The 25,890-nt window shown below is 42.1% G+C and overlaps 1 long non-coding RNA gene across 1 annotated transcript; it reads left to right on the top strand.

Annotated features, from left to right (window-relative positions):
* Nucleotides 1–67: 67 nt before the first annotated feature.
* Nucleotides 68–24,030, top strand: LOC126213301 (uncharacterized). Its single transcript, XR_007541134.1, has 6 exons — nt 68–161; nt 2,424–2,709; nt 7,418–7,534; nt 14,171–14,380; nt 19,339–19,630; nt 21,989–24,030. It is a non-coding gene; the product is annotated as an uncharacterized LOC126213301 (long non-coding RNA).
* Nucleotides 24,031–25,890: the final 1,860 nt, after the last annotated feature.

A 25,890-nucleotide genomic window follows, 5' to 3' on the forward strand; every position in this document is an offset into this window, starting at 1 on the left:
GTGTGTGTGTGTGTGTGTGTGTGTGTGTGTGTGTGTGGGGGGGGGGGGGGGGAGAGAGAGAGAGAGAGAGAGAGAGAGAGAGAGAGAGAAAAGGTTGGACCATAGATGTGGGAGGCAGTTGTTTCATGGAATCACTCTTCACCTGGCTTGATTTTTTTAAGGTAAGTAATCAGATGTGTGGCATGCACAAATACAGTTGAAGGGTATTGGGGAGGGGGCAATAAACAGTGAGAGAAAAGGAAATCTCAGTGCTTCTGAGCCATTTAGATGAGAATGTCTGGAGGAAGAATTGTCCACTAAATTTCTTTTTTTAAAGGTGTGGGGAGGGTGTATGTGCCAGTTAAGTTTCTATTTTGGAATGGACGTCAACTTATTGGAGACACTAATCTTCTATGGTTAAGTACTGGTGCATATCCTATTACCATAATTTTCATTTGTATGCTAGTTTTGCTTAACAGTTACTTTCTGTATGGTGGTTCTTGCACTGTGTGCTGATGCCGGCAACTCTTTGATGTTGGAGTTAGTGAATTTGTAGGTAGCAGTTGGGTAAATGTTGAGGAGGTGGTGGGGTGATGGAGAGATTTATTTTTTTGGAAATATTGAAGAGTTACCTTGTGAATCAATAAAACAGCTTAATGTCATGATAATGGATTGATTTAACTGGAGGTCAAGGTTATTATAAAGTAACGATTTGGATGTTGGTTGGAATGCAACTGTTTCGTTGTGAGTTGGTGAAGCCAACAAATGTGACAGTGGAAAAGATTTCTGTTGTGAGACTGATCTGTAGCGTAACTTGAGGTCTGCGTTAGGTTTGCAATTCACCAGTTTGGTTCTGAGTTGCCAACAAATCTGACAGTGCAAATGCTTTCTATGATGGTTGCATTTCATATTCCTACAAGTTACAACACCCAAGAATTTGTACAATTTGATCGACTCTAATTGTACCTTGCTCATAGTGTATTCGTAGGATGTCACGTTTTTGCATTTTGTGAAACATGCAGTTCTGCATTTTTTAACATTTAAAGCAAGCTGTCAATCATTGCTCCACATTCACATCTTGTCAAGATCTGACTGAATGTCTGTGTAGCTTTTTACAAAGTAATTCCATATATGAAATAGTCTTTATGTATGAAGGTGCTTCAAGGACAACAAACAGGAAACATTTATAACACCAAGTTAGTAAAATGAAGTTTACAGTACTCCAGTTTTTCAAGCTTGCATATTACTCCCAATGCTGTTTTTCTGCATTTTAAATACGTTTATGCTATGAATTACATTTCTCCACAAAATAACTCTATAGGAAAGCAGTGCATAGTATGCCTGTACCTCTCTTTACTTGCTGCGGCTTTTAATATTCTCAAACGACAGCACACTGATCTTTGACAGATTATTTAAGTCCCTAAACCATTTAGACTCCTGCTGAACCAAGATGACAATAATTTTGAACAATTAACTTAAAAAAAAAAACTTACTTGGATACATTTTTGGTCAGACTGATAATTTTCGTTACTGCAGGCAAAAGCACATTTTTTTTCATAAGGTACAGTTTATGCAGAAGCCCTTTGAATAAGACTATACACAATATGTATACATATTGCTCTTCAGAATCAGCAAAGCGTTTGAAAACAATTCGATAATTATTAAAACCGTATTGGCTAAAATATGATAGGCTCATTCCAATGCAAACCTTGGTTAGAGGCTCATTCCAATGCAAACCTTGGTTAGGGTGGCAGGATGATTTGTAGAATAGCCCGTGGTATACGTTATATTGTTAGATTAAAATTTGGTTGAGTTGGTGTGGCCAGTGAACGTGAATACGAAATAGATTTTGGTAAAAGATTGATCTGCCGAGTAGACCGATGACAACATTCGCACCATACTAAATACAGTTTCCTCGTTTACACATAATAAAACTGCAAAGTAAATTCAGAATACATGTCTGCAACGAGTATTTTACTGTGTATCATATAACGTACATAACCTACGAAATGTTTCAGGGGCCACTATGTAGCTTACTACATTATTATTTGGGATATCTTTTTTGCGCATCTATACAAGCACATTTCTACCACTTGTAAATTGCATTGATCATTTACATTTATGATTTTTTGCCTCATGATGCCCTGAGTCCCAGCACCTGTAGCAGTCGCATATTATGTCCCGTTACCTGCGTAACGGAATCGGAGCCAGAAATGTGAAGATGTTTGCCCTAAATTATAATAGCCTAATCGTTTCTGCGTAAGAAAATTAAGCAAAAAAGTTTGCTTAAACTTGGCGGTATTAATAGTAACGCATCTGTGATTTCTGTCTGGCATGTTTTAAGAAAGTAAATAAAAGCAAAGTGCAAATTAAAGTTGCATCAGGAAGCGAATATCGTTGCAATGATTACATGAAGATCTTAGAAGCATAAATTTGTGTTGCAGATAAGATTGGAGTACCATGAGAGCAACTGTGAAGTTTTTGTGAGTACGTCGACATTTTGGGGTGATAGAGGAAGATAAAACACAGCGGAGCAGAAAAATGGCACGGCTATCCGGATCTCGAGGGCAACAACCGCCCCAGCCGATGGAGACGTCGCAGCGGCAACACGTCATCTCACGTGGGGTGATGGTGAGGACAAAGCCAGAAAATCCCAGATGAAGGCATACCGGTTTGATTCTTCAGCACTGGAAAGAGCCGCTCAGGCAGCAAGCGAACTCAAAAACTCCCGTATGTAAATTCTGCACGATGTGTATTTCTGATTATGTAACCTCCTTACGTGCAAGTTAATAGCAGCTGGACGTTATGCCTCTTTACCGATAGTTTTAGAAGTTTTAGGATTCCTAATTGGCGATCTACTAATGTTAGGACGACTTGAATTCGTTAATGTACATTCTATTGCAGCATGCCGAAGTATATTATTGGCACAGATATTAATTACATCAGTGATTTTCCTCAGACAATTGTCAGTGTGGGGATATCAGAAGTTCTACTGACTGAAGTCATTCCCATTCCTTTAATTTTAAGCAATCATATGTTATTACAGATTTCGATCACATTAATGCATTCATAGAAGGCCTGTACAGCAACAAGGACAAGCAGCTGTCATATGGTGATCCTGTGACGAGTGGTGTTATGAGGCACCCATGTACTGTTTGTGCTTGCTCCATCCAATGTGAGCTTTAGGGAAACTTCTGTTTCGAATTAAGTCGTTACAACCTCAGGTCACTAAGTGGCAGCTGTTTACCATTCGTACTTAATGTATAGTTGTAAGTAGAATAGGCTGTAGGATTTTCTGTGGTCTGTGTAGGTCAGTGTCTGTACGGTAATCATTTTGAGGAATCTGATTTAAATGCAAATTAACCGTGTAAACTTCCAGTCAGTTCCAACATAGCAGCGAGAATTCATCCCCCTCCCCTTTCCTTTTGCATTTTTTTATAGTTAATACACAAAGTACATATATTATTTGTACCAAAATAATCTTTGAAGATTCTTTGTTGCTATCCCTAATAGTTCGTTTATAAAGAAGAGCGTATTGAATAATTAGTGAAAGTTGTTGTGGTCTTCAGTTCAGAGACTAGTTCGATGCAGCTCTCCATGCTACTCTATTCTGTGCAATCTTCTTAATCTCCAAGTACGTACTGCAACCTACATCCTTCTGAATCTGCTTAATGTATTCATCTCATGGTCTCCCTCCACTCCAGGACTAAATTGGTGATTCCTTGATGCCTCAGAACATGTCCTACCAACTGATCCCTTTTTCTAGTCAAGGTGTGCCACAAATTTCTCTTCTCCTCAGTTCTGTTCAATACCTCCTCATTAGTTATGTTATCTACCCATCTAATCTTCAGCATTCTTCTGTAGCACCACGTTTCCACAGCTTCTATTCTCTCCTTGTCCAAACTATTTATCGTCCATGTTTCACTTCCGTAGATGGCTACACTCCATACAAATACTTTCAGAAACGACTTCCTGATACTTAAATCTATACTCAATGTTATCAAATTTCTCTTCTTCAGAAACGCTTTCCTTGCCATTGCCAGTCTACATTTTATATCCTCTCTACTTCGACCATCATCAGTTATTTTGCTCCCCAAATAGCAAAACTCCTTTACTACTTTAAGTGTCTCATTTCCTAATCTAATTCCCTCAGCAGCATCCGACTTAATTTGACTACATTCCATGATCCTCGTTTTGTTTTTGTTGATGTTCATCTTATATCCTCCTTTCAAGACACTGTCCATTTCGTTCAACTGCTCTTCCAAGTCCTCTGCTGTCTCCGACAAACGTACAATGTCATTGCCGAACCTCAAAGTTTTTATTTGTTCTCCATGAATTTTAATTCGTACTCCGAATTTTTCTTTTTTTCCTTTACTGCGTGCTCAATATACAGATTGAACATCATTGGGCTACAGCCCTGTCTCAGTGCCTTCCCAACCACTGCTTCCCTTTCATGCCCCTTGACTCTTATAACTGCCATCTGGTTTCTGTACAAATTTTAAATATCCTTTTGCTCCCTGTATTTTACCCCTGCCACCTTCAGAATTTGAAAGAGATTATTACAGTCATCATTGTCAAAAGCTTTCTTTAATTCTACAAATGATAGAAACATAGTTTTACCTTTCCTTGATCTATCCTCTATAAGATGTACGGTCAGTATTGCCTCACGTGTTCCAACATTTCTACGGAATCCAAACTGATCTTCCCTGAGGTCGGCTTCTACCAGTTTTTCCATTCGTCTGTAAAGAATTTGCGTTAGTATTTTGCAGCCATTACGTATTAAACTGATAGTTCGGTAATTTTCACATCTGTCAACACCTGCTTTCTTTGGGATTTTAATTATTATGTTCTTCTTGAAGTCTTGGGGTATTTTGCCTGTTACTTGATATTCATAGAAGTGGTTCTCCTTTCTTCAGTGGTCTCTTTAATTTTCCAATAGGCAGTATCTATCTTACCCCTTGTGAGATACTCCTTTACATCCTTACATTTGTTCTCTAGCTATTCCTGCTTAGCCATTTTGCACATACTGTTGATCTCATTTTTGAGAAGTTTGTATTACTTTTTGCGCGCTTCATTTACTGCATTTTATGTTGTCTCCTTTCAACGATTAAATTCAATATATCTACTACTTCCCAAGGATTTCTACTAGCTCCTACTTGATCCTCTGCTGCCTTGCTATTTCATCCTTCAAAGCTACCCATTCTTCTACTACTGTATTTCTTTCGCCCATTCCTGTCAATCGTTCCCTAATGCTCTCCCAGGAACACTGTATAACCTCTGGTTTTGTCAGTTTATCCAGGTCCCATCTCCTCAAATTCCCACCTTTTTGCAGTTTCTTCAGTTTTTATCTACAGTTCATTACCAGTAGATTGTGATCAGAGTCCACATCTGCCCCTGAAAATGTCTTGCAATTTAAGACCTGGTTCCTAACTCGCTGTCTTACCATTATGTAATCTATCTGAAACCTTCCAGTATCTCCAGGCCTCATCCATGTATACAACCTTCTTTCATGATTCTTGAACCAAGTGTTAGCTATGATTGTTATACTCTGTGCAAAATTCTACCAGGCGGCTTCCTCTTTCATTTCTTAGCCCCATTGCTTATTCACCTACTACGTTTCCTTGTCTTCCTTTTCCTACTATTGAACGCCAGCCACCCATGACTAAAATTTTCCTCTCCCTTCGCTATCAGAATAATTTCCTTTATCACATCATACATTTCTTCAATATCTTCATCATCTGAGGAGCTAGTTGGCATATAAACTTGTACTACTGTGGTGGGCTTGGGCTTCGTGTCTGTTTTGGCCACAATAATGTGTTCACTATGCTGTTTGTAGTAGCTTATTCATTTTTAAACCTACCCCTGCATTAGCCCTATTAGATTTTGTATTTATAACCCCATATTCACCTGACCAGAAGTCTTGTTCCTCCTGCAACTAAGCTTCACTAATTCCCTCTATATCTATCTTTAACCTATCCATTCCCCTTTTTAAATTTTCTAACCTACCTGCCCGATTAAGGGATCTGACATTCCACGCTCCGATCAGTAGAACACCAGTTTTCTTTCTCCTGATAACGGCGTCCTCTTGAATGGTCCCCGCCCGGATATCCGAATGGGGTACTATTTTACCTCCAGAATATTTTACCAAGAGGATGGCATCATCATTTAACCATACAGTAAAGCTGCATGCCCGAAGGGAAAAATGATGGCTGTAGTTTTCCCTTGCTTTCAGCTGTTAGCAGTACCACAACAGCAAGGCCGTTTTCGTTAGTGTTGCAAGGCCAGATCAGTCAATCATCCAAACTGCTGCCCCTGCAACTACTGGAAAGGCTGCTGCCCCTCTTCAGGAACCACACATTTGTCTGGCCTCTCTACAAATACCCCTCCGTTGTGGTTGCACCTACGGTACAGCTATCTGTATCACCGAGGCATGCAAGCTCCCCACCAATGGCAAGGTCCATGGTTCATGAGATGGGGGGAGGGGCAGTGAAAGTTAGCACCCATAAAATAACAAAAATGAATTCACTATCATAATGACAAGTATTTACTACAGGGCAGATGTTTCCGACCACAAATATATACGCTTGACTGACTTCTAGGTCAGTATGTTACTACTATTTTGTATTAACATTCATTGGCTTTGGTAACTCACAAGCAAGCCATTAGTTCTATTTTTATGATGGCCAGACCGTCTTTAAATTTTGGTCGTACCAGACTGATCTGTAGTGTACACTGAGTTCTGGGTAGGTTGGGAAGTGACAGCTGTATGTTGGCAAAGCCAAAGAAGTTGAATCTAAATTAATGTTTTGGCGACAAGTTGACCTCTAGTGTTGCTCAAGGTCTTTGTTAGCCCCCACATTCAACTCTGTTTTCAGTGTAACTGAAACTGCAAAGTAAATTGAGGAAGGTCCTATCTCATAATAGACAAAGTCTCACCACATGGTGAGTAATGTTATTAATATTATGTTTGTCTTACATCAGTTATGAAAAATACAGGAGGGGCTCTACGTAAGTCTTACAAAACTAGCTAGCTAGCAAGACCTCCATCACTATTGTAGATCTGTCAGTCATTTTGGGGGGGGGGGGGGAGGAGTATATGACACTCAAGCCGTATTTAGGATATCTGATTCCTGTGTAGGCACAATGTTGGAAAATACCCCACAAAGTTTTCAGAATGAAATTGGGCTACTCTACAGATTAGTCCACCACAAGTTTTACTGAAGTCGCGTTCATTGGCTTCGCCAACTTGTAGTCGGGCTGTAAGATTGGAATATGAAATAAGACCCAAGAAATCCTGTCATATTCCAAGAAGCAATAATACAAGAAATGTGTACGAAAACCACTAAGTAATTTTATAATGAATAATAGCCAGATCAATAATTGTTATCTCATGCTATCCATGTCGAAAACATAAGTAATCAGTTCGTATCTTTTGCAGAGACAAGTCATTAGATTCAGCGAATCACGGTGACTACTGCATACTATCAGCCGATTGGCTATGACCAACAGAATTAAATCGCCAAGAGCAGCATGCAGTAAAAGAGCCATTGACACTGTAAGTGCATTTTGACCTGTGGTGAGTGAGTGGTTGCCTTTCCATAATTCTACTGTGTGAAAGTTGCTTCTATTTTGTGTATTGCTATTGTATACATCAATGTTTATGTGAAAGGAACTATGGATGTAACAGAACCGAGTGTAAGAACATTTGGTAATTGAGGAATCTGTGTTAGGGTGTTTGGATATCATCCTTACAGATTATTTCCAGTGGTAATTTTTGCAGAACCAGTATTTTATAGATCGCTGTTTAAGGAGGCCTTATGCTAAGGAGCAGTGAATGAAAATGTACCAATGATCCTTCCTACATATCAACTTAGCCAGACATTTTTTTTTTAACTGAAATAAATTTTTTTTCTGATTATTAGTTATTTTCACCATGCAGGATCTTTTTGACATTTATGACCATTAAGGATTGTTGGTGACGAATGCAGTGAGCCACACATTCTATTTCTCATTATTATTAGGATTTCATAAAAGTCTGTTATACCTGTTTCAAAATTTCCGTTTTTGTAGGGCATATGTAGGATAGCAAATGGTAAATGATTTGAGTAGGATTAGTGCCAGAAACATGAAATTCCTTTGCTTCTCCCTTGCTTCAGGGTTAAACATGTAAAACAGTCAGATTCATTATGTTCGAAAACTGTAATTTTGGTTGATGAAATATGGGTGAAAGTTAATGAAGAGGCTGGACTGCTATTGGCTTCAGTGGCCAGAGACTCTGTGTGTGTGTGTGTGTGTGTGTGTGTGTGTGTGTGTGTGTGTGGGTGGTCACACATGTTTAGCAGTCTGTCATTCCCGTCTTTTGTTTAGCAGTCTTTTTGTAGTTCCAGTCCGTGACTCATCATCTCCTCTTTATGACTGGTACAATCTCTCATTTTCATAGTATTGTCACAGAGGACAACGGGGCAGATAATGACACTGTAGATGTTCATGTTTGCAGAATGTGATATGGCTTTATACTTGATCATGTCTGTGATGACATACGGTCAACTCGTGCTAAATCAACAAGATCACAACCTCACCCCCTTTGATTTCAGTAATATTTTAGGCACAGCTTGTCTGCAGTCAGATACGAAATTTTTCAAAACTTCATATATCTGGATTAAGACCTAACATTAATTGAAATTTTATAAATTAGCCAAAATTCCCCTTACTGTCATTCATATGCTGCAATGTAAATCTAGTTCCACATAAGATACTGATTTGATTGTTGGCTCATTTTATAGAGAAAATGAAGGGTTTTCAGTATAGGCTTGTTTCAGATTTCACATAAAAATGTTTGACTACAAATTTTGAATTACTTTTTGTGAAAAACTTACAAATTTAAAATATATCTAAAAACAAAGATGATGTGACTTACCAAACAAAAGCGCTGGCAGGTCGATAGACACACAAACATACACACAAAATTCAAGCTATCGCAACCAACGGTTGCTTCATCAGGAAAGAGGGGAGAGGGAAAAACGAAAGGATGTGGGTTTTAAGGGGGAGGGTAAGGAGTCATTCCAATCCTGGAAGCGGAAAGACTTACCCTAGCGGGAAAAAAGGAAAGGTATACACACATGCGCACAAGCGCGCGCGCGCACGCACACACACACATCCATCCGCACATACAAATTTAAAAGTTTGATTAAATGTAATGTAATATTAGTCATAAGTGTTTAATATGAACTGAAAGTTTCAAGCTGGAACTCAAAAGAACTTTCAAGTTATAAATTTGATTGCAAACAATGGAAAATCCAGGATGGAATGTAGCAATATTATGAAAAGGAAAGTTGCTACTCACCACATAGTGGAGATTCTGAGCCGCAGATAGGTACAATGAAAAGACTGCCACAAGTAAAGCTTTCAGCCAGTAACGCCCTTGTCAAAAATAGACGACGGACACACACACACACACACACACACACACACACACACACACACACACACACACAGGCTCAGTTGTGTGGTTTCAGTTGCCTGAGACTGGAGTCATGTGTGTAAATTTGCTTTAAAGTTGTTATAACTTTTGTCCAGGGATATGCTCATTACCGTAAAGAATACCGACCTTAAGATGAAAGATAGACAATGTGTGAAACCAAAACTAATTTACATTTTGTCTAAAGATGGGAGGCTAATTGCATGTGATATGCAGGTTGTTTCTATCATCACTGCTCACCAGAGTGCAATATTTTTGCCGTTTAAAGCCTGTAGCAATTGCAGAATAGAGCTTAATAAATCTAGAAAAAGGGAAATCAACGATAGTCCAGAAGAAGGAAAAAGTGGGCACCCAAATACAGGGTGATTCAAAAAGAATACCACAACTTTAAAAATGTGTATTTAATGAAAGAAACATAATATAACCTTCTGTTATACATCATTACAAAGAGTATTTAAAAAGGTTTTTTTTTCACTCAAAACCAAGTTCAGAGATGTTCAATATGGCCCCCTCCAGACACACGAGCAATATCAACCCGATACTCCAACTCGTTCCACACTCTGTAGCATATCAGGCGTAACAGTTTGGATAGCTGCTGTTATTTCTCGTTTCAAATCATCAATGATGGCTGGGAGAGGTGGCCGAAACACCATATCCTTAACATACCCCCATAAGAAAAAATCGCAGGGGGTAAGATCAGGGCTTCTTGGAAGCCAGTGATGAAGTGCTCTGTCACGGGCTGCCTGGCGGCCGATCCGTCGCCTCGGGTAGTTGACGTTCAGGTAGTTACGGACAGATAAGTGCCAATGTGGTGGCGCTCCATCCTGCTGAAATATGAATTGTTGTGCTCCTTGTTCGAGCTGAGGGAACAGCCAATTCTCCAACATCTCCAGATACTGTAGTCCAGTTACAGTAGCACCTTCGAAGAAAAAGGGACCAAAAACTTTATTGGCTGAAATGGCACAGAAAACGTTCACCTTAGGCGAGTCACGTTCGTACTGAGTTGTTTCCCGCGGATTCTCAGACATTGTGACGGTTGACTTTCCCGTTAGTGTGGAAAGTTGCTTCATCACTAAACACAATTTATGAATTGTTTCAGTTTAATTTGATTCATGATATAATGTAAAATAATGCATACATACATACATACATACAGACAGACCAGCCTGAGAAATAATAACTCATTCAGCAGAAGAATTTCGTGATATATTAAATGGAAAACTAATATTTCTGTTAAGCCATTCATTGACTGCAGAACAACAGGCAAGTTTCCAGACATAACAGAAATCAGAACTCCACCAAAATGGGACTTTGCGGAATGTTATTCATTTGTTCTGCAAGATAGAATCGAATTGTACCACTGGAATAATTTCCAAGCAACATTGCATCCTTTCAAGCAACATTGCATCCTTTTGTGATTCTTTACAAAGGTGTGGCTAATACTTTGAACCTCGTGAGCTATGTAATAATTTCGGAATATTTAGCACAACACCACAGCTGTACGTCTTTTTCAATGACATATTCTGCTGTTTCTGTCTAAGAAGTTAAAAAGTCTAAAACATATTTATTGTACTGGTGGATGTGAAGCACAATGGAAGAATAAAAAAAACTTCATTAATCTTTGTAACCATGAGGTTACTGCAGAATGGCATTCATATGCGGCATCTTGTGGGACAGATCCTTTTGATGATGTAATTATCTGGTTGGTAACATATATTCACTTTATGCAGCTAGTTACAGGTTCATTCAAGCAGACACACTGTTTTATATTATATTTAATTTGTTGTAAAGTATAGAGAGTTCCAACTTCAAACTTGCAGGATATATTCATCATGTACAGAGCTATTACAAATTTTTTTGTTGAATTTTAATTTTGTAGATTTTTGAAAAAATTCAAAGAATACACTTCATGATCATTCATTAATTTTCATGGCAATTTTATGAGCAAAGAAGTGTAATTTACGAGCTTCAAAAAGAGCCCTGAACTAGCTTTTCAGGTTAAATAGGTCATGAGTTATTGCAAAATAACTAATAGCATGCATTGGCAATTGTAATAGTTTTCTGATTTCATGACATAAATACCTCAAGAAAAAATTAAAATATCCAAATAATATATTGCACAAACCCTACATTGGGCCAAATTCGATTAAAATCTAAAATGATGAGGTCGAAATTGATACTTGTTGATTTCACATGGATTGACCCATAGACATCTAGTGCCAGCAGAAACTAAGTAATTTACACTCATGCTCATAAATTAAGGATAATTGCAGAATGTGGGGCCCCACAATGTGGCACTACGCAAAACTGGCGCAAATAGCATAGGTACATAGGGAACACACACGACACACATCTGTAAGTCCGTGGTATTGGTGATAAGTTGAGGAAACCGTCCTGAAACACAAGTGCTATAAAATGACACTGTTTCCTGTGCATCTACCCCGACATCAATACGGGATATGATTGCCGTGCACACGTACACAGACTGCACAACGGGTTGGCATACTCTGGATCAGGTGGTCGAGCAGCTGCTGGGGTATAGCCTACCATTCTTGCACCAGTGCCCGTCGGAGCTCCTGAAGTGTCGTAGGGATTTGAAGACGTGCAGTGATACTTCGACCGAGAGCACACCAGACGTGCTCGATGGGGTTTAGGTCTGGAGAACAAGCAGGCCACTCCATTTGCCTGATATCTTCTGTTTCAAGGCACTCCTCCACGATGGCAGCTCGGTGGGGCCGTGCATTATCATCCATCGGGAGGAAGGTGGGCCCACTGCACCCCTGAAAAGGCAGACATATTCGTGCAAAATGATGTCCCGATACACCTGACCTGTTACAATTCCTCTGTCAAAGACATGCAGGGATGTACGTGCACCAATCATAATCCCATCCCACACCATGAAACCACTACCTCCAGACAGGTCCCTTTCAAGAACATTAAGGGGTTGATATCTGGTTCCTGTTTCACAACAGATGAAAACCCGGCGAGAATCACTGTTCAGACTATCCCTGGACTTGTCTGTGAACATAACCTGGGACAACTGTTCCAATGTGCATGTACACCAGGCTTTATGGGCTCTGCTGTTTGCAGATCTCCGGGTGAATAAACCGTGCCTGTTCAGGCGTCTGCAGACTGTGTGTCTGGAGACAACTGTTCCAGTGGCCGCAGTAAGGTCCCGAGCGAGGCTACCTGCAGTACTCCGTAGCCTTCTGCGGGCACTGATGGTGAGATATCGGTCTTCTTGTGGTGTTGTACACTGTGGACGTCCCGTACTGTAGCGCCTGGACACGTTTCCTGTCTGCTGGAATTGTTGCTATAATCTTGAGATCACACTTTGTGGCACACGGCCAGCCTCCAGTCGGCCTAGTATTCTACCCCTCATAGCGTCATCAATATGTGTTCTTTGAGCCATTTTCAACACACATTCACCATTAGCACGTCTGAAAACTTACTCGCTGCGCCGTACTCTGACATGCACCAACACACCTCTGCGTATGTGGACTGCTGCCAGCGCCACCGTGCGACGACCACTTGTCAGATGCACCGCATGGTCATACCCCGAGGTGATTTAAACAGGTAAACTGCCCACCAGAGTGTTGTTTCACCATGTATCAGCATTACCCTTAATTTATGAGCATGAGTGTACATCAATAAGTATTTGATTGTAACAATTTTACCAGCTCTTCGGGTACCTGAACTGATCAACAGACTTGAACTTGGCTTATAGTCACCTGTGACTATTTTGTGCATGTTTAATTCTGCCTACTTGCATATTTTGTGTCTTTTGTTTATCGACGAGTAGTTCTGCTTTAATTGCATCTGTAGTGACCCTTTTGAACATCTCTCTGAGATTTCGCTTGCTCTTGCTCACTGTTTTGTGTGTAAGCAAATGTCGGAAATCTTCCGTGCTAGATTATCAGCAGCCCTTTGCAGTTTTCACATACAACCTTTTTCAGTTATTTTGCAACTTGACTCCATGGAAATAAGCACATTTATCAGTAAAAGTGCACATATGACGTCCCGCGGGTTTTCTATTGTGTGCTGCTGTTAATAACAGTTCACGTTATGGATCTTGAGTATTTGAAGTGTCAGAACGTGTGTTGGATATAGGTAGCCAATAAGATAGTTGTTTGCATTTTCCTGTGGTTGATAAATGAAATTAGCTGGTATTCTTTTGTGTTCCATCATTGGAATTTTTGGCAAAATTTGCAGTAAGATACTCAGATAGGTTATTGCAATGATGAACGTATATCTGAGACTACAACACACATTAACTTATCACGAAAATTGTATTGTGTCAGTATTCGTTGGCTTCGCCAGCTCTCAGATGAGTTGTCACACTCCAAAGTAGTCTATGCCTTGGGGTGCAGTGCAAGTCATTCTGACAGCACATTGTTTTTTCCGGTCACTAGAGAAATATGAAGATCAGTAAGCAGCCTTAAAATTCATAACAAGCAGATCAGTAAAAGTTGTTCTGGCATTCTCCATATCAAAAACAGATGCTATAAATTCGTATTTTTGCCGAAAGAAACGTTTACATTCAATCACTCTTATTGGCAACTGTGTGCTATCACTCGATTGGCTACAAACAGTGATTACGAATTTCCAACATCGGCACACACCGAGAGAGCCGTGGAACACTGTAAATACACTTTAGCCCACGTATCAGTCCAGCAATCACCCTAATGGCCACTTATTCTGTGTACCACACAGGGCACGCAAAAGAGGCCCTCGAGCTGTCGAAGCTGTAGGAAATGACGTGGCAGCGAGAGTATGCCTCGAAACTGAAGGAGTCCGAGGCACACATTGAGAGATGGTGGAGCAGCAGCTCGTGGTGACAGAGGAGCGGCACAAGACGCTGCAACAGGAGACGAAGCACCACCGTGTGCGCACGCAGCACTAGGACCAGCTGGCATGCAAGAGGTAGGTGATCGCAAGTGCTGCTCAGCAGTTCTCCGTTGCTTTGTAGAAATCTGTAATGATTGTTATTTGTGATGATGATGATGGTGGTGGTGGTGATGATGATGATGATGATGATGATGAAATTACTTTTCCCTTAAGACATAAGTCTCAACTCTGAGCTGTTTCCTCCCCACCTATGCTTGTCTTCCTGGAGAATTGGAACTCGCAGCAATGGCCACCGTGCCAGGTGGCCGTTGCTGTGGCTGGGTAGCATGCAACGGGAGAGCCCCTGATGAGAGTAGGTGGTGTCGGGGCTGATGCTTGGCACATGAAGCATATCCAGCTGCAAAAATCTGGCCGTTCCCAAACGGCCGTCTCTTCGAACGGTGAAGGATCATTGAATGCTGCTTTGTATGACCTAGCAGCTTTCACTTCGCTGACTACACTGTGGGAGGAGGGCTAGACTCGCCATCTTTGGATGAAACGCTTTCCCTGCTACCTTGTCTGTACTAGGACGGATGGGGGGAGGGGGGGACATTCTCCACCACAAAGCCATTGTTTTTTGTGGAGAGTATCAAGGACAAGTTTGGCGAAGGGGAGTCTGTTAGTAAGATGATCAAACTTGCTTCTGCCGCCCAATGTGCAGCCCTTTGTGTTTGTCATCATCTTGGCAATGCCCCAGTGTCTAATACCCCTCACCACTCTCTGAAATTGAGGTGGATACCTTCCTATAGAAGATCAAGGTTATGTGCTACAGATGCGACATGCATCCACCTATGTGGTGCTTTCGGTGCTTGCGTTTCAGGCATATGTCTTCCCCCTGTACGGCAGACCCTCTGTGAGGTGACTGTGGACACCCATTCCATGAGGGAAGCCCCTTTGTTCCACCACCTGTGTGTGTCAATTGTGCTGACCACCACTCCCCTCACTAGTCGGATTGCCCGGGTTGCAAGATAGTAAAGAAGATCCAAGAATACGTGTCCCTGGATTGCCTGTCTTATGCCAAAAGTATGAGAGACTCCATTGTCACTAACTTAAACTTTTGCCTCTGTTACTTCATTTCCTCCTCCTATCACTTCTTTACCCTAGTCCCGTCACCCTCTTCCCTCCCCATCCCCTGCAGTTCCCACGACCTCTGTCCAGGAGCCACTTCCCCTCCCCGGCCGAAGAAGTGTCCCCCTTCGCAACCTTAGCCCGACGTCTTATTTATGGATATCACCCCATCCTCGTCGGTGACGACTACTGACCGAGTGACGTGACCTTTCAGCTTCTTTATGCCTAACTTGGACTCTCACCACATGATCATCCAGTGGATCTGCAATGGGTACTGTCGTCACTTAGGGGAAATGCAATGTTTCGTCTCCTCCTATTCTGCGTTCTGAAGTGCATTACCTTGTTGACCAATGTCCAACATTTTGGGGTTATCGGGTGTACCGTAGGAACAATGCCGGCCCTGGGGTAGCATCCTATGGGGTCTGCACTTCAGTTCGCTCAGATGTAATTGGTGACTGGATCCCCCTACGTACTACACTGGAAGCAGTAGTGATGTGAGTGCAATCAACTCCGGCAATCACCATTTGCAGTGTCTACCTCCCTCCAGGTAGGTCACTTCCATACATTGCCATGTCTACCAATCCAGCTACTCCCTCCCCCCGTTTCTCCTCCTCTGGGACTTCCAGTGTCCACCTCCCACTGTGGTGGAGTGTCACTTCAGTGGGTAGTGGTCTCCTAATTGACTAACTTATTATGGTCTACCGTATCTTCCTTCGCCGTCAGTGTTGACGTTGTTGCCGTGAGGCACCGTTATACCGAGTGGAAAGGCGCATCGATCTTAGAGCATGCGATATGGTAACCTTAAGTCATTGACAACACACAACGGTCACGGTAGCACCTGATTCCAGGATAGCTGCAGTAGTTACGATCTACGAACTACCCCCTCTTGATCAGGTCCCCAAAACTTAACTCGTAACGAGATCCCTTCGAAGCAAATTGTCATAAAGATCATCTATAAAGCCTTCGTACAACAATAAGAAATATTACAGTTTATGGAATAATAACAGATATGACCAAACTGTCTTGTTTCTTCTGTTTAATTTAACGTTACTTTGTTCACAGTTGTATTTCGCATTCACCTTCGACCAACAGTCAATGATGATGATACAGTACTTTGTAACTGACTCTTCTAGTTTAGCCACCGCCCTCAACAAATGTTTGTTAGGCGTAAGACAATTACACACTTTTCTCTCCGGTCCGCTGTTATTAAGGGTTCGCGTAAAAATTAACGATTTTTCCTCCTCCTTTTCATAAATTGGAGCCAGCTCTCAAAAACACACACGGTCTCAATATTGTGTCCCTCGTGAGATGCGTATAGATTTATCCCAGAATTGACCGCCCTGTAGGTGTACTCAATTTAATGACCACACTTCGCTATCCACGATTTTGTATAACTAATGTCCTTTTGTTACTCTGATGGTATACCGTAGTTATTTAAAACTCGCCCCTAAATTTTTTCACAGTGCACAATTAGCACTTCTTTACTTGTTTATTTCTAAGAGTAAACGAAAAAATGATGCCGTATCATCGGCTTCATCGATATAAAGCAATTTTACCCAATATGCCCAATTTTACCTCTTCTTATAGGATCTGCTACCTTACTCATTAATTTACTACATATTATTTCCAATAACACTAAACAGGTATTGCCGGTATATTTTAATTGTATTCAAAAACATATTATTATGACCGACCAAATCGGAACAAATCGTGTGGCATGTGTTTTTAACGATAGCTTTACACTCGCTCAGCCGTTATTCGTGCAATATTATATATAAATATACAGACAGGACCGAAAGATCGATCTCTCTACTGTAACCAATATAGGCAAATACGCTATTCAAGTTCCGTTACATCTATCTTGACTCGTATTGTTACAATGGACCTCAATTTGTCTCTCCTGAATGACGGTTCCCCTAGCCACTTCCGTGCCACTCGAGGCACCTTTACTGCTATCGATCTCACGATCTCCTCCCCTGCTCTGGTGGCTTCCCTACATTGATCATCCCACGATGACATTTGTGACAGTGACCACTTTCTTGTGATTCTGTCATTCCCCTGCTGCCGCCAGGCAGATTGGCCCTCACGTCGGGATTCCGCTGTGCTCTTCGACACCTCCCTCTCGAATTCAATTGATGTAGTCGTGCCGGGCATCTCTGCGACTATTCTTCATGCTGGTGGCACCGCTGTCCTCCTATCCGCAGGTCCCCCTCGTCGTCAACCGGTACCGTGTTGGACCGAGAATGTCGCAGTTGCTGTGCAGGACTGCTGACGAGTGCTGCAGCGATTTAAGCAACACCCTTCACAGACCGACCTCCTGGCTGCTCCAGTCCGGAATCCCTGAAACATTACACCAACAACCTGAAAACAGCTTTCGCATCCCGCAACTACCCTCCCGACCTGGTACAGAAGCAAATAACCAGAGCCACTTCCTCATCCCTTCAAACCCAGAACCTCCCACAGAAGAACCCCAGAAGTGCCCCACTTGTGACAGGACACTTTCCGGGACTGGATCAGACTCTGAATGTGGCCCTCCAGCAGGGATACGACTTCCTTAAATCCTGCCCTGAAATGAGATCCATCCTTCATGAAATCCTCCCCACTCCACCAAGAGTGTCTTTCCGCCGTCCACCTAACCTTTGTAACCTGTTAGTTCATCCCTATGAAATTCCCAAACCACCTTCCCTACCCTCTGGCTCCTACCCTTGTAACGGCCCCCGGTGTAAAACCTGTCCCGTGCATCCTTCCACCACCATCTACTCCAGTCCTGTAACCCGGAAGGTGTACACGATCAAAGGCAGAGCCACGTGTGAAAGCACCCATGTGATTTACCAACTGACCTGCCTACACTGTGACGCATTCTATGTGGGAATGACCAGCAACAAACTGTCCATTCGCATGAATGGACACAGGCAGACAGTGTTTGTTGGTAATGAGGATCACCCTGTGGCTAAACATGCCTCGGTGCACGGCCAGCACATCTTGGCACAGTGTTACACCGTCCGGGTTATCTGGATACTTCCCACTAACACCAACCAGTCAAAACTCCGGAGATGGGAACTTGCCCTTCAGTATATCCTCTCTTCTCGTTACGCGCCAGGCCTCAACCTCCGCTAATTTCAAGTTGCCGCCACTCGTACCTCACCTGTCACTCAACAACATCTTTGCCTATGTACTTCCACCTCGACTGACATCTCTGCTCAAACTCTTTGCCTTTAAATATGTCTGCTTGTGTCTGTATATGTGTGGATGGATGTGTGTGTGTGTGTGTGTGTGTGTGTGTGTGTGCGCGCGCGCTGTAGAAGTTTTTGCTTAATACACTAGTGTGAATTGTTATAGTTAAACAAAGTAGAAAAGACAGACGATTTTATGAATATGATGCAGTTTGCAGGTTTTACTGTTTCCTCCACTTCAGTTGTGTCACTTATACCTGTCCTCAGTTGTGTCACTTATACCTGTCCTTTTTTCCCCCTAAGGTAAGTCTTCCCGCTCCCAGGATTGGAATGACTCCTTACCCTCTCCCTTAAAACCCACATCCTTTCGTCTTTCCCTCTCCTTCCCTCTTTCCTGATGAGGCAACAGTTTGTTGCGAAAGCTTGAATTTCATGTGTATGTTTGTGTTTGTTTGTGTGTCTATCGACCTGCCAGCGCTTTTGTTTGGTAAGTCTCATCATCTTTGTTTTTAGATATATTTTTCCCATGTGGAATGTTTCCCTCTATTATATTCATATATATATCTCACAGTTTTGTTTTAATAATAGTACTGTAGAAGTTTTTGCTTAATACACTAGTGTGAATTGTTATAGTTAAACAAAGTAGAAAAGACAGACGATTTTATGAATATGATGCAGTTTGCAGGTTTTACTGTTTCCTCCACTTAAGTTGTGTCACATATATTCAGAAAATAATTGTCATTATTTTCACAGGTGTTTGTGTAGGTCATCCAGCAGTTACAGCAGATGCGTTGCGGAGAATTCACACGAGGCGGCAAAGAGTCTGCATCTGCTCTCTGTCGGTGGCATTCGGCACTACGTGGGCCGACTGCTCGCCAGCTCTGTCAGCTGCTGCCCTCTCACGGCACTCCCACACACTTTGTGCAGCCGCCCGAGTGCAGAGTCCCACCGTTAAGGCGCCATCACTCTTCCAGATGCTCGGTCCACCACGGCAGGAAGCAATAGACGGACTGCTGTGACGGCGTCTTGAAACAAAAACTGCGAGGTAGAGTGAACATTTAAGATGAACTGAAATCGACTAAATTAACAAAATCACAAACTGGCCATACATGGGTATTCATCTTCAACCGTCCTCTATACTTAGAAAAGCGTGCTGTGTGAGATGACGCTGTAGTAAGACGGTGGTTCAGAACCCGATTTGGCCATTGAGATTTAGTTCCTCCATTATTTCCGTAAAGAGCTGAAAGTGAATGTTAGGACAGTTCCATTGGAGGGTCACATCTGAGTGGCTTCCCTCAGTATTCCAGTTCCCGCTTGAGCTCTATTTCTGATGGCTTCCTCACAGACAGGACATTAGTATCTCATTCCACATTTTTATGGAAGTGTTATCTGTCCCATCCTCACCTCCATCAACATAGCTTGGCATCCTGTTCAGTCAAAATATTACCATTCCTTACGAGGTATAGAACGTCATGCACTCTGTACTTTTTTACATATGCGTCTTCTCCCTCTGTCACACAATTTCTACTAGCTGATTACATGAACAGCAAGGGTACCAAATAGCTTCCATGGGGTACACTTGAAGCTCCTTCCGTCTCTGTGATGACTCACCATCCAAGGCCAGATGTCGCTTCCTTGTTACTGTGCAAATATTAATACAGCCAGAAATTTAATTTAATACCTCATAGGATGACTTTTTGTGAGTCAGGATGTAACGCCTCTGCCTCTGCCGGGCTTTCACACGAAGAGAAAAGTGCAAACTGAATTTCGTGTGATTGATGTCCGTGAAATTCGAAGTCTTTGGGGCAGATGAGGTCACCTGTGTTCGAAATACTCATTCAGTGATTGAATCATTTATATTTGCTGTCCTGCTTTGTTTGTTTGTTGGGGTGGAAAACAGTTGACATCATAAATGCCCAATGTCGTTATAATGACACACGTACTGTACATTGCACATGCATAATCTGAGTCACCTGCAACAGTACAACTCTGAAATATTTTTGAAATGGAATCTTCTCATGAAGGTTTGAAATTGTCAGTGACAACTCACAACGTGAAGGACAGCAGCTGTACAGACCTGTCGAAGGTCTGAAGTGCGAAAGTCTCACTGTCTGCAGCTGTGGTCACCTGTATCGATACTGAATAGTTAACGTTTTACAAAAATTATTCCAGTATAACACTCGCTGAAAATAAAGGAAATGGTGTAGCTTACATCGACAGAAACATCTACATTTCAGTTAATGTAATGATAAGTCGCTTGTTAGGCTTATGCCAGCATTTAGAATTACTTACTTGATTTATGGGCCAAAGTAGGAAATTTAATTTCTTGCCATTTTCATTGTCATTTGATCTGTATGAATCTACCCGATGTGTGTCATGTTTTGTGTCTAGTGTCGTGGACTGTGTGATGATCCGTTACTGCATTTAGTTGACCTACCTCCTGGCGAAAGAGCAACTGTAATTGTTTGGGAGATGCTGGTTGTTTGGGAGATGGTGGTTGTTTGGGAGATGGTGGTTGTTTGGGAGATGGTGGTTGTTTGGGAGATGGTGGTTGTTTGGGAGATGGTGGTTGTTTGGTTGAAGCTAGTTTCATGGCAAAGTGTATATGTGGCAATATTAAGAAGCCAGAAATTTTATGAAACTTCCTGGCAGATTAAAACTGTGTGCCGGACCAAGACTCGAACTCAGGACCTTTGCCTTTCGCAGGCAAGTGCTCTACCAACTGAGCTACCCAAGCACGACTCACGCCCCGTCCTCACAGCTCTACTCCTGGCTGTACCTCGTCTCCTACTTTCCAAACTCAAGGGTTCGCAGGAGAGCTTCTGTAAAGTTTGGAAGGTAGGAGACGAGATACTGGCAGAAGTAAAGCTGTGAGGACCGGGCGTGAGTCGTGCTTCGGTAGCTCAGATGGTAGAGCACTTGCCCGGGAAAGGCAAAGGTCCCGAGTTCGAGTCTCGGTCCGGCACACAGTTTTAATCAGCCAGGAAGTTTCATATCAGCGCACACTCTGCTGCAGAGTGAAAATCCCATTCTAGAAATTTTATAGTTTGCATGTCATGTCTCTCACATCTGACTGTATTATTGTTTCCAGTTGGTTCAGCTGTTTTATAATAAACAAAATGGGTCTCTAGTCCATATTCCATTGTATACTGTTTGACTGTATCAAAATTGTGCAGCGAAATCGTGGTTTGTAAGATAGGCTGTAGTTGCTACTTGTTAATCAATGGGAATCCCCAGCTGACAGTTGTGTTGTTCCCTTATTTATTATAGGAAATTGCCGAGTTCTTTCTATCTGCAGAGTAATTTCACAAAATATTGCAAGCGGGAATGGTTGTTGTTCTTTTAGAGTGAAATAGCATTGATGTCTCGTGTGTTGAGTTTTGCGATGTGATTGTCTTCGCAGATTCGTAACACTGCTCCACCAGCCGCACAGTTCGTCAGAGGCGTAGCTCCGCAGACTGCCATCTGGGGAAGTGAGGGCACTGTCGGCAGTGGCGCCTGTCCGGCCAGTCGCTGCGTGGCGCCCCCTGCAGGCACTCTGCCGATGCGGCGCCGGGCCACGGGAAATGTGGAAAGCAGGAAGAACTTACTGTGGTGTCCCGTGATGTGAGAATGAAAGTGCATATTCCCCCGAGAGAGGGTAGTATGTATTGTAACGGCAGCACGGCAGGTGTGTGGGAAAGGAATGATTTTAGGCGGTTCTTCAATTCTCTCTATTTAAATATAAACTGGTAAGACGACAGCAGATGACGGGAGCACTGTGTGATGCAAGTACTGCTACCGATGTGAGATTTGTGTACTGCAGACACGAGTAAATTCAGTGAGAGATCACAACTGAAGATACATTCTAACTGTAAGGCTTGTACGGCAGTAATTTGAGTATTGTGCAGGTTACATTAGTGTAACATAGCATCATACACTTTGATAGGAAATTGTTTCCAGTAATTAGGTAATGTAGGGGACTGTATCAAACAACTACTGTTAATGTAGCTGGGTTAGACAACCATTGATATTGCACCTGACTTCAGGGTGAGTGTGTATAGTGACCATCACCACGCTCTTGTAGCCCAGTATTAATTTTGAAGTAAGTTAATAATTTACACGGCTGGTCACATTTTCACAGCACTTGGCACAATGAGTTAGACACTGTAGGGAGAGGTAGCAACAGTAGAACGTGTATAAACAGTTTTCATAATACTCATCTTTCCTTTTTCTTCTTTGTTGTAAGGCTTGTAGTACATTCTGAAATGCAACTTTGTATACTGGTCTAGAAGGTACTCAGCTTCACTTTTTTTAAAAAATAATAATACAAACTTTGGAGGACTTTATGTTGTCGAATACATATATTTTCAGTTATTTCGCGTGCCGAGCTTTCACGTGCGTGCCGATCGCTCCCTTCTGACGTCACACGTCCCCCACTACCACACCAGCTGACTGCACGCACTTGCGCGGAACTACGAACGCGCCGCATGCGACAGTGCATTCGCGTAAGGAACTGTCTTGTCCCACTGACGTGTCCTGAGAGGGAGTGGAAGGACTGCGTTGGTGCGCGTCAGAGAACTTACTTGGCATGAGGTCTCGGTGGTGTGGGCCGCCAACTCTTCTCTGCTCCGTTGTAGAGAAGGCTGCAAGGTGAGCTAGAGTACGGAACTCGGATAGGATCTTAGGGAAGCTTTCATGTATGAACACTCGATGTATAGAACGATTATCCTGGAAGTACCCCTGGCACTTGTGATTTAAATAAGATTCTATATACAGTCTCTAATGATTGTCAATCTGGCTATGCAGTTGCTATTCCTAACTTCCCGAACCTAAGTCCTAATACAGCAGAGGCGAGCACACCAGACTAAGTGTCGGCTGTGTCGATTCAGCCTAAGTCCCTACTTGTTGCTGTGCTCAATACTCTCCTGCAACTCTTGCAGCATCCCGATGCAGACTAACGTGGACCGGCGTCCTAAGTACCTCACTCCATCACTGTCCTTCGATCTAGCGGCTATCCGCTTTTATAGGGGTAGTGCACCCGGCACCACTTGTTCTAGAAGGTTCTAGCACCCCCGAACTTTGAGCCCTGAGTAGGCTAGTCACGCGGCAGCATGTGATGCCTACGTGATGAACTAGCCATTCTCCACTGTTTGCTGTGTCCAAGGGTTGCCACTAACTGTGCTTGAGCCTCGTGATACTGCATACTCCGCTCTTGTTAGTCGAGTACACATTACACATGAGATAGTCTGGTCACGTCCGCCTCGCTTGATCTGTAGCAATAATTTTCCAGCCTACAGCCTACATGATTTTAATTCTATCTTCTACTATTCGCGACACCTCCCCTTCCCCAGGGGAAAATTTTGTAAGCTCGGTCCCTTGAGATTACAAAATTTTCGCTTTCTACTCGCGGTGCCAGTAAAACTTACCAGTCTTTATTGCCATCAAGACTTGACATTATAAACATGAAAAATACATGGCACAAAAATAAAAAAAAAAACACAAGAAGTTATAAGATACAGTTGAGTGCCGTCCATAATGTGCATAGAACAAACAAAATTTGTCACATTTTCAAAAAATGCTGCAAATTTTTACCAAGAGCATACAGAATAGTTACATACATAAGTACACATTTTGAGTTTTATACACATACAAAAGATCTGATTTGTCAACAATTTAGGATACATCAGGAGGGTAAGATTATCAATAAACATACAGTTGTGTTATCTCCTGTCTGTCTTGGAGGTTAACAGCTCCATTGCTCTGGCACGGAGCTCTGTGAGTTGTGGCGTTTGACTCTGTTCTCTCCATTGTACCCTATCGGAGAGAGGAGCGCGACGTGTACAACTTAATTCATACTCTCCACCTTCTGCTGCCGCTTCACATTGCTCGGTTTGTCGGGCAGGGGTGTACCGAACACTTCATTCCCAGCGGCGATCTGCTACCACTGTATTTGTCACGCACACTTTAGTACAACAATGTCCTCCGATTTCACACAATCTTTTGCCACACATATGGCAACACTTACAATAGATGCTTAAACAACATGATATAATTAAGACAACTAACACTACTGAACCCGTATATCCCCATACGGAATATACGCTCTTAGACCATCCACTAAAGGTGGTTCGCTGCTGATATTCTATTTCACTCTGCAGTTCATCCACTTTTTGACTGGCTACCTTGAGGTCATCTAAGTGTCTAACAATATCTTCTAAGGGTAAATCTATAGGTATACGTGTGACCTCTTGCTTTGTTTTGTCTATGATACAACAATCTATATTTAAGTTTAACATAGGTACTATATCATTCTTACTTACATTAGTACTAATTATATGGTCAGCTTGTAACATGACCTGCGCACCGTATCCTTTACACTGACTCGTAAAGGTTAACTTTCCGGTACCCCTTACAATAAGGTCATTTGGGGGTAATCCGTTACATAATGTTGTCAGTCCTTCATCCTTGGGAGCGACATACAGCCACTCATTGTCCTGTATCTGTGTCCAGATATGTTCAGTATGACATACTTTTGATTGCAATCTTTCAGAATTTCCCTTATAGGCTGTAGCATTCGAGCTTCACAACGCTCGTGATCATAGGTCGACATCAGAACGAACCGTTGTTTACAAATTTGATTTCTCGCCGTAACCGTTTTACACTGCAATTGGTCACGAGACAGTAGTGTGTACTGTCGTTTCGCATCATCAATAAGTAGAAAGTTTCGTTCAGGCTCGATATACGCAAATAACTTCTTAGCTGTATCATATTCTGCGGGTAATGGCCATATTCTATATAAAGTGTATACACTACTATCTACTAAAGGTATATTTAGTACATAACTTAAGGTATTGCCGACAAGAACTACATCTGTATCTATTATACGAAGTAACAGATACCCTTGGTCCTTCGTAAGTTCAACGGGAAATTTCTTGTCTTTTAATTCCTCCTTTATCAGTTCGAGATACGTGACTACTTGTACAGGGTTAATCAAGTGTGGTTCCAATAGCCCTTTCTGTGCATTAACTATGGCAGAGATCAATAGATCATATTCCCTTTCGAGCTCATTGAACATATTAGAGATTTGCATCAGTTGTTCCGTAATAGTCAAAACAATCAGGGTGTGTTGTATCTTCCTGTTGGTACTATTTTCGTAATCCTCGACATGTTTACTCAATTTCCTTATCCCATCCGCAATTATATGAGTATTCCTGGTGACTGCATTAATTGTTTGGTTCACACCCATCAGTGACGCCCTCACAATGGTTACTTGTTCCTTGGACAATCGCAATAATTCCCTTTGCTGTTCCTCTAAAACATCTA

The sequence above is a fragment of the Schistocerca nitens genome, chromosome 11, assembly GCF_023898315.1.
Source record: "Schistocerca nitens isolate TAMUIC-IGC-003100 chromosome 11, iqSchNite1.1, whole genome shotgun sequence".
Lineage (NCBI taxonomy): Eukaryota > Metazoa > Arthropoda > Insecta > Orthoptera > Acrididae > Schistocerca > Schistocerca nitens.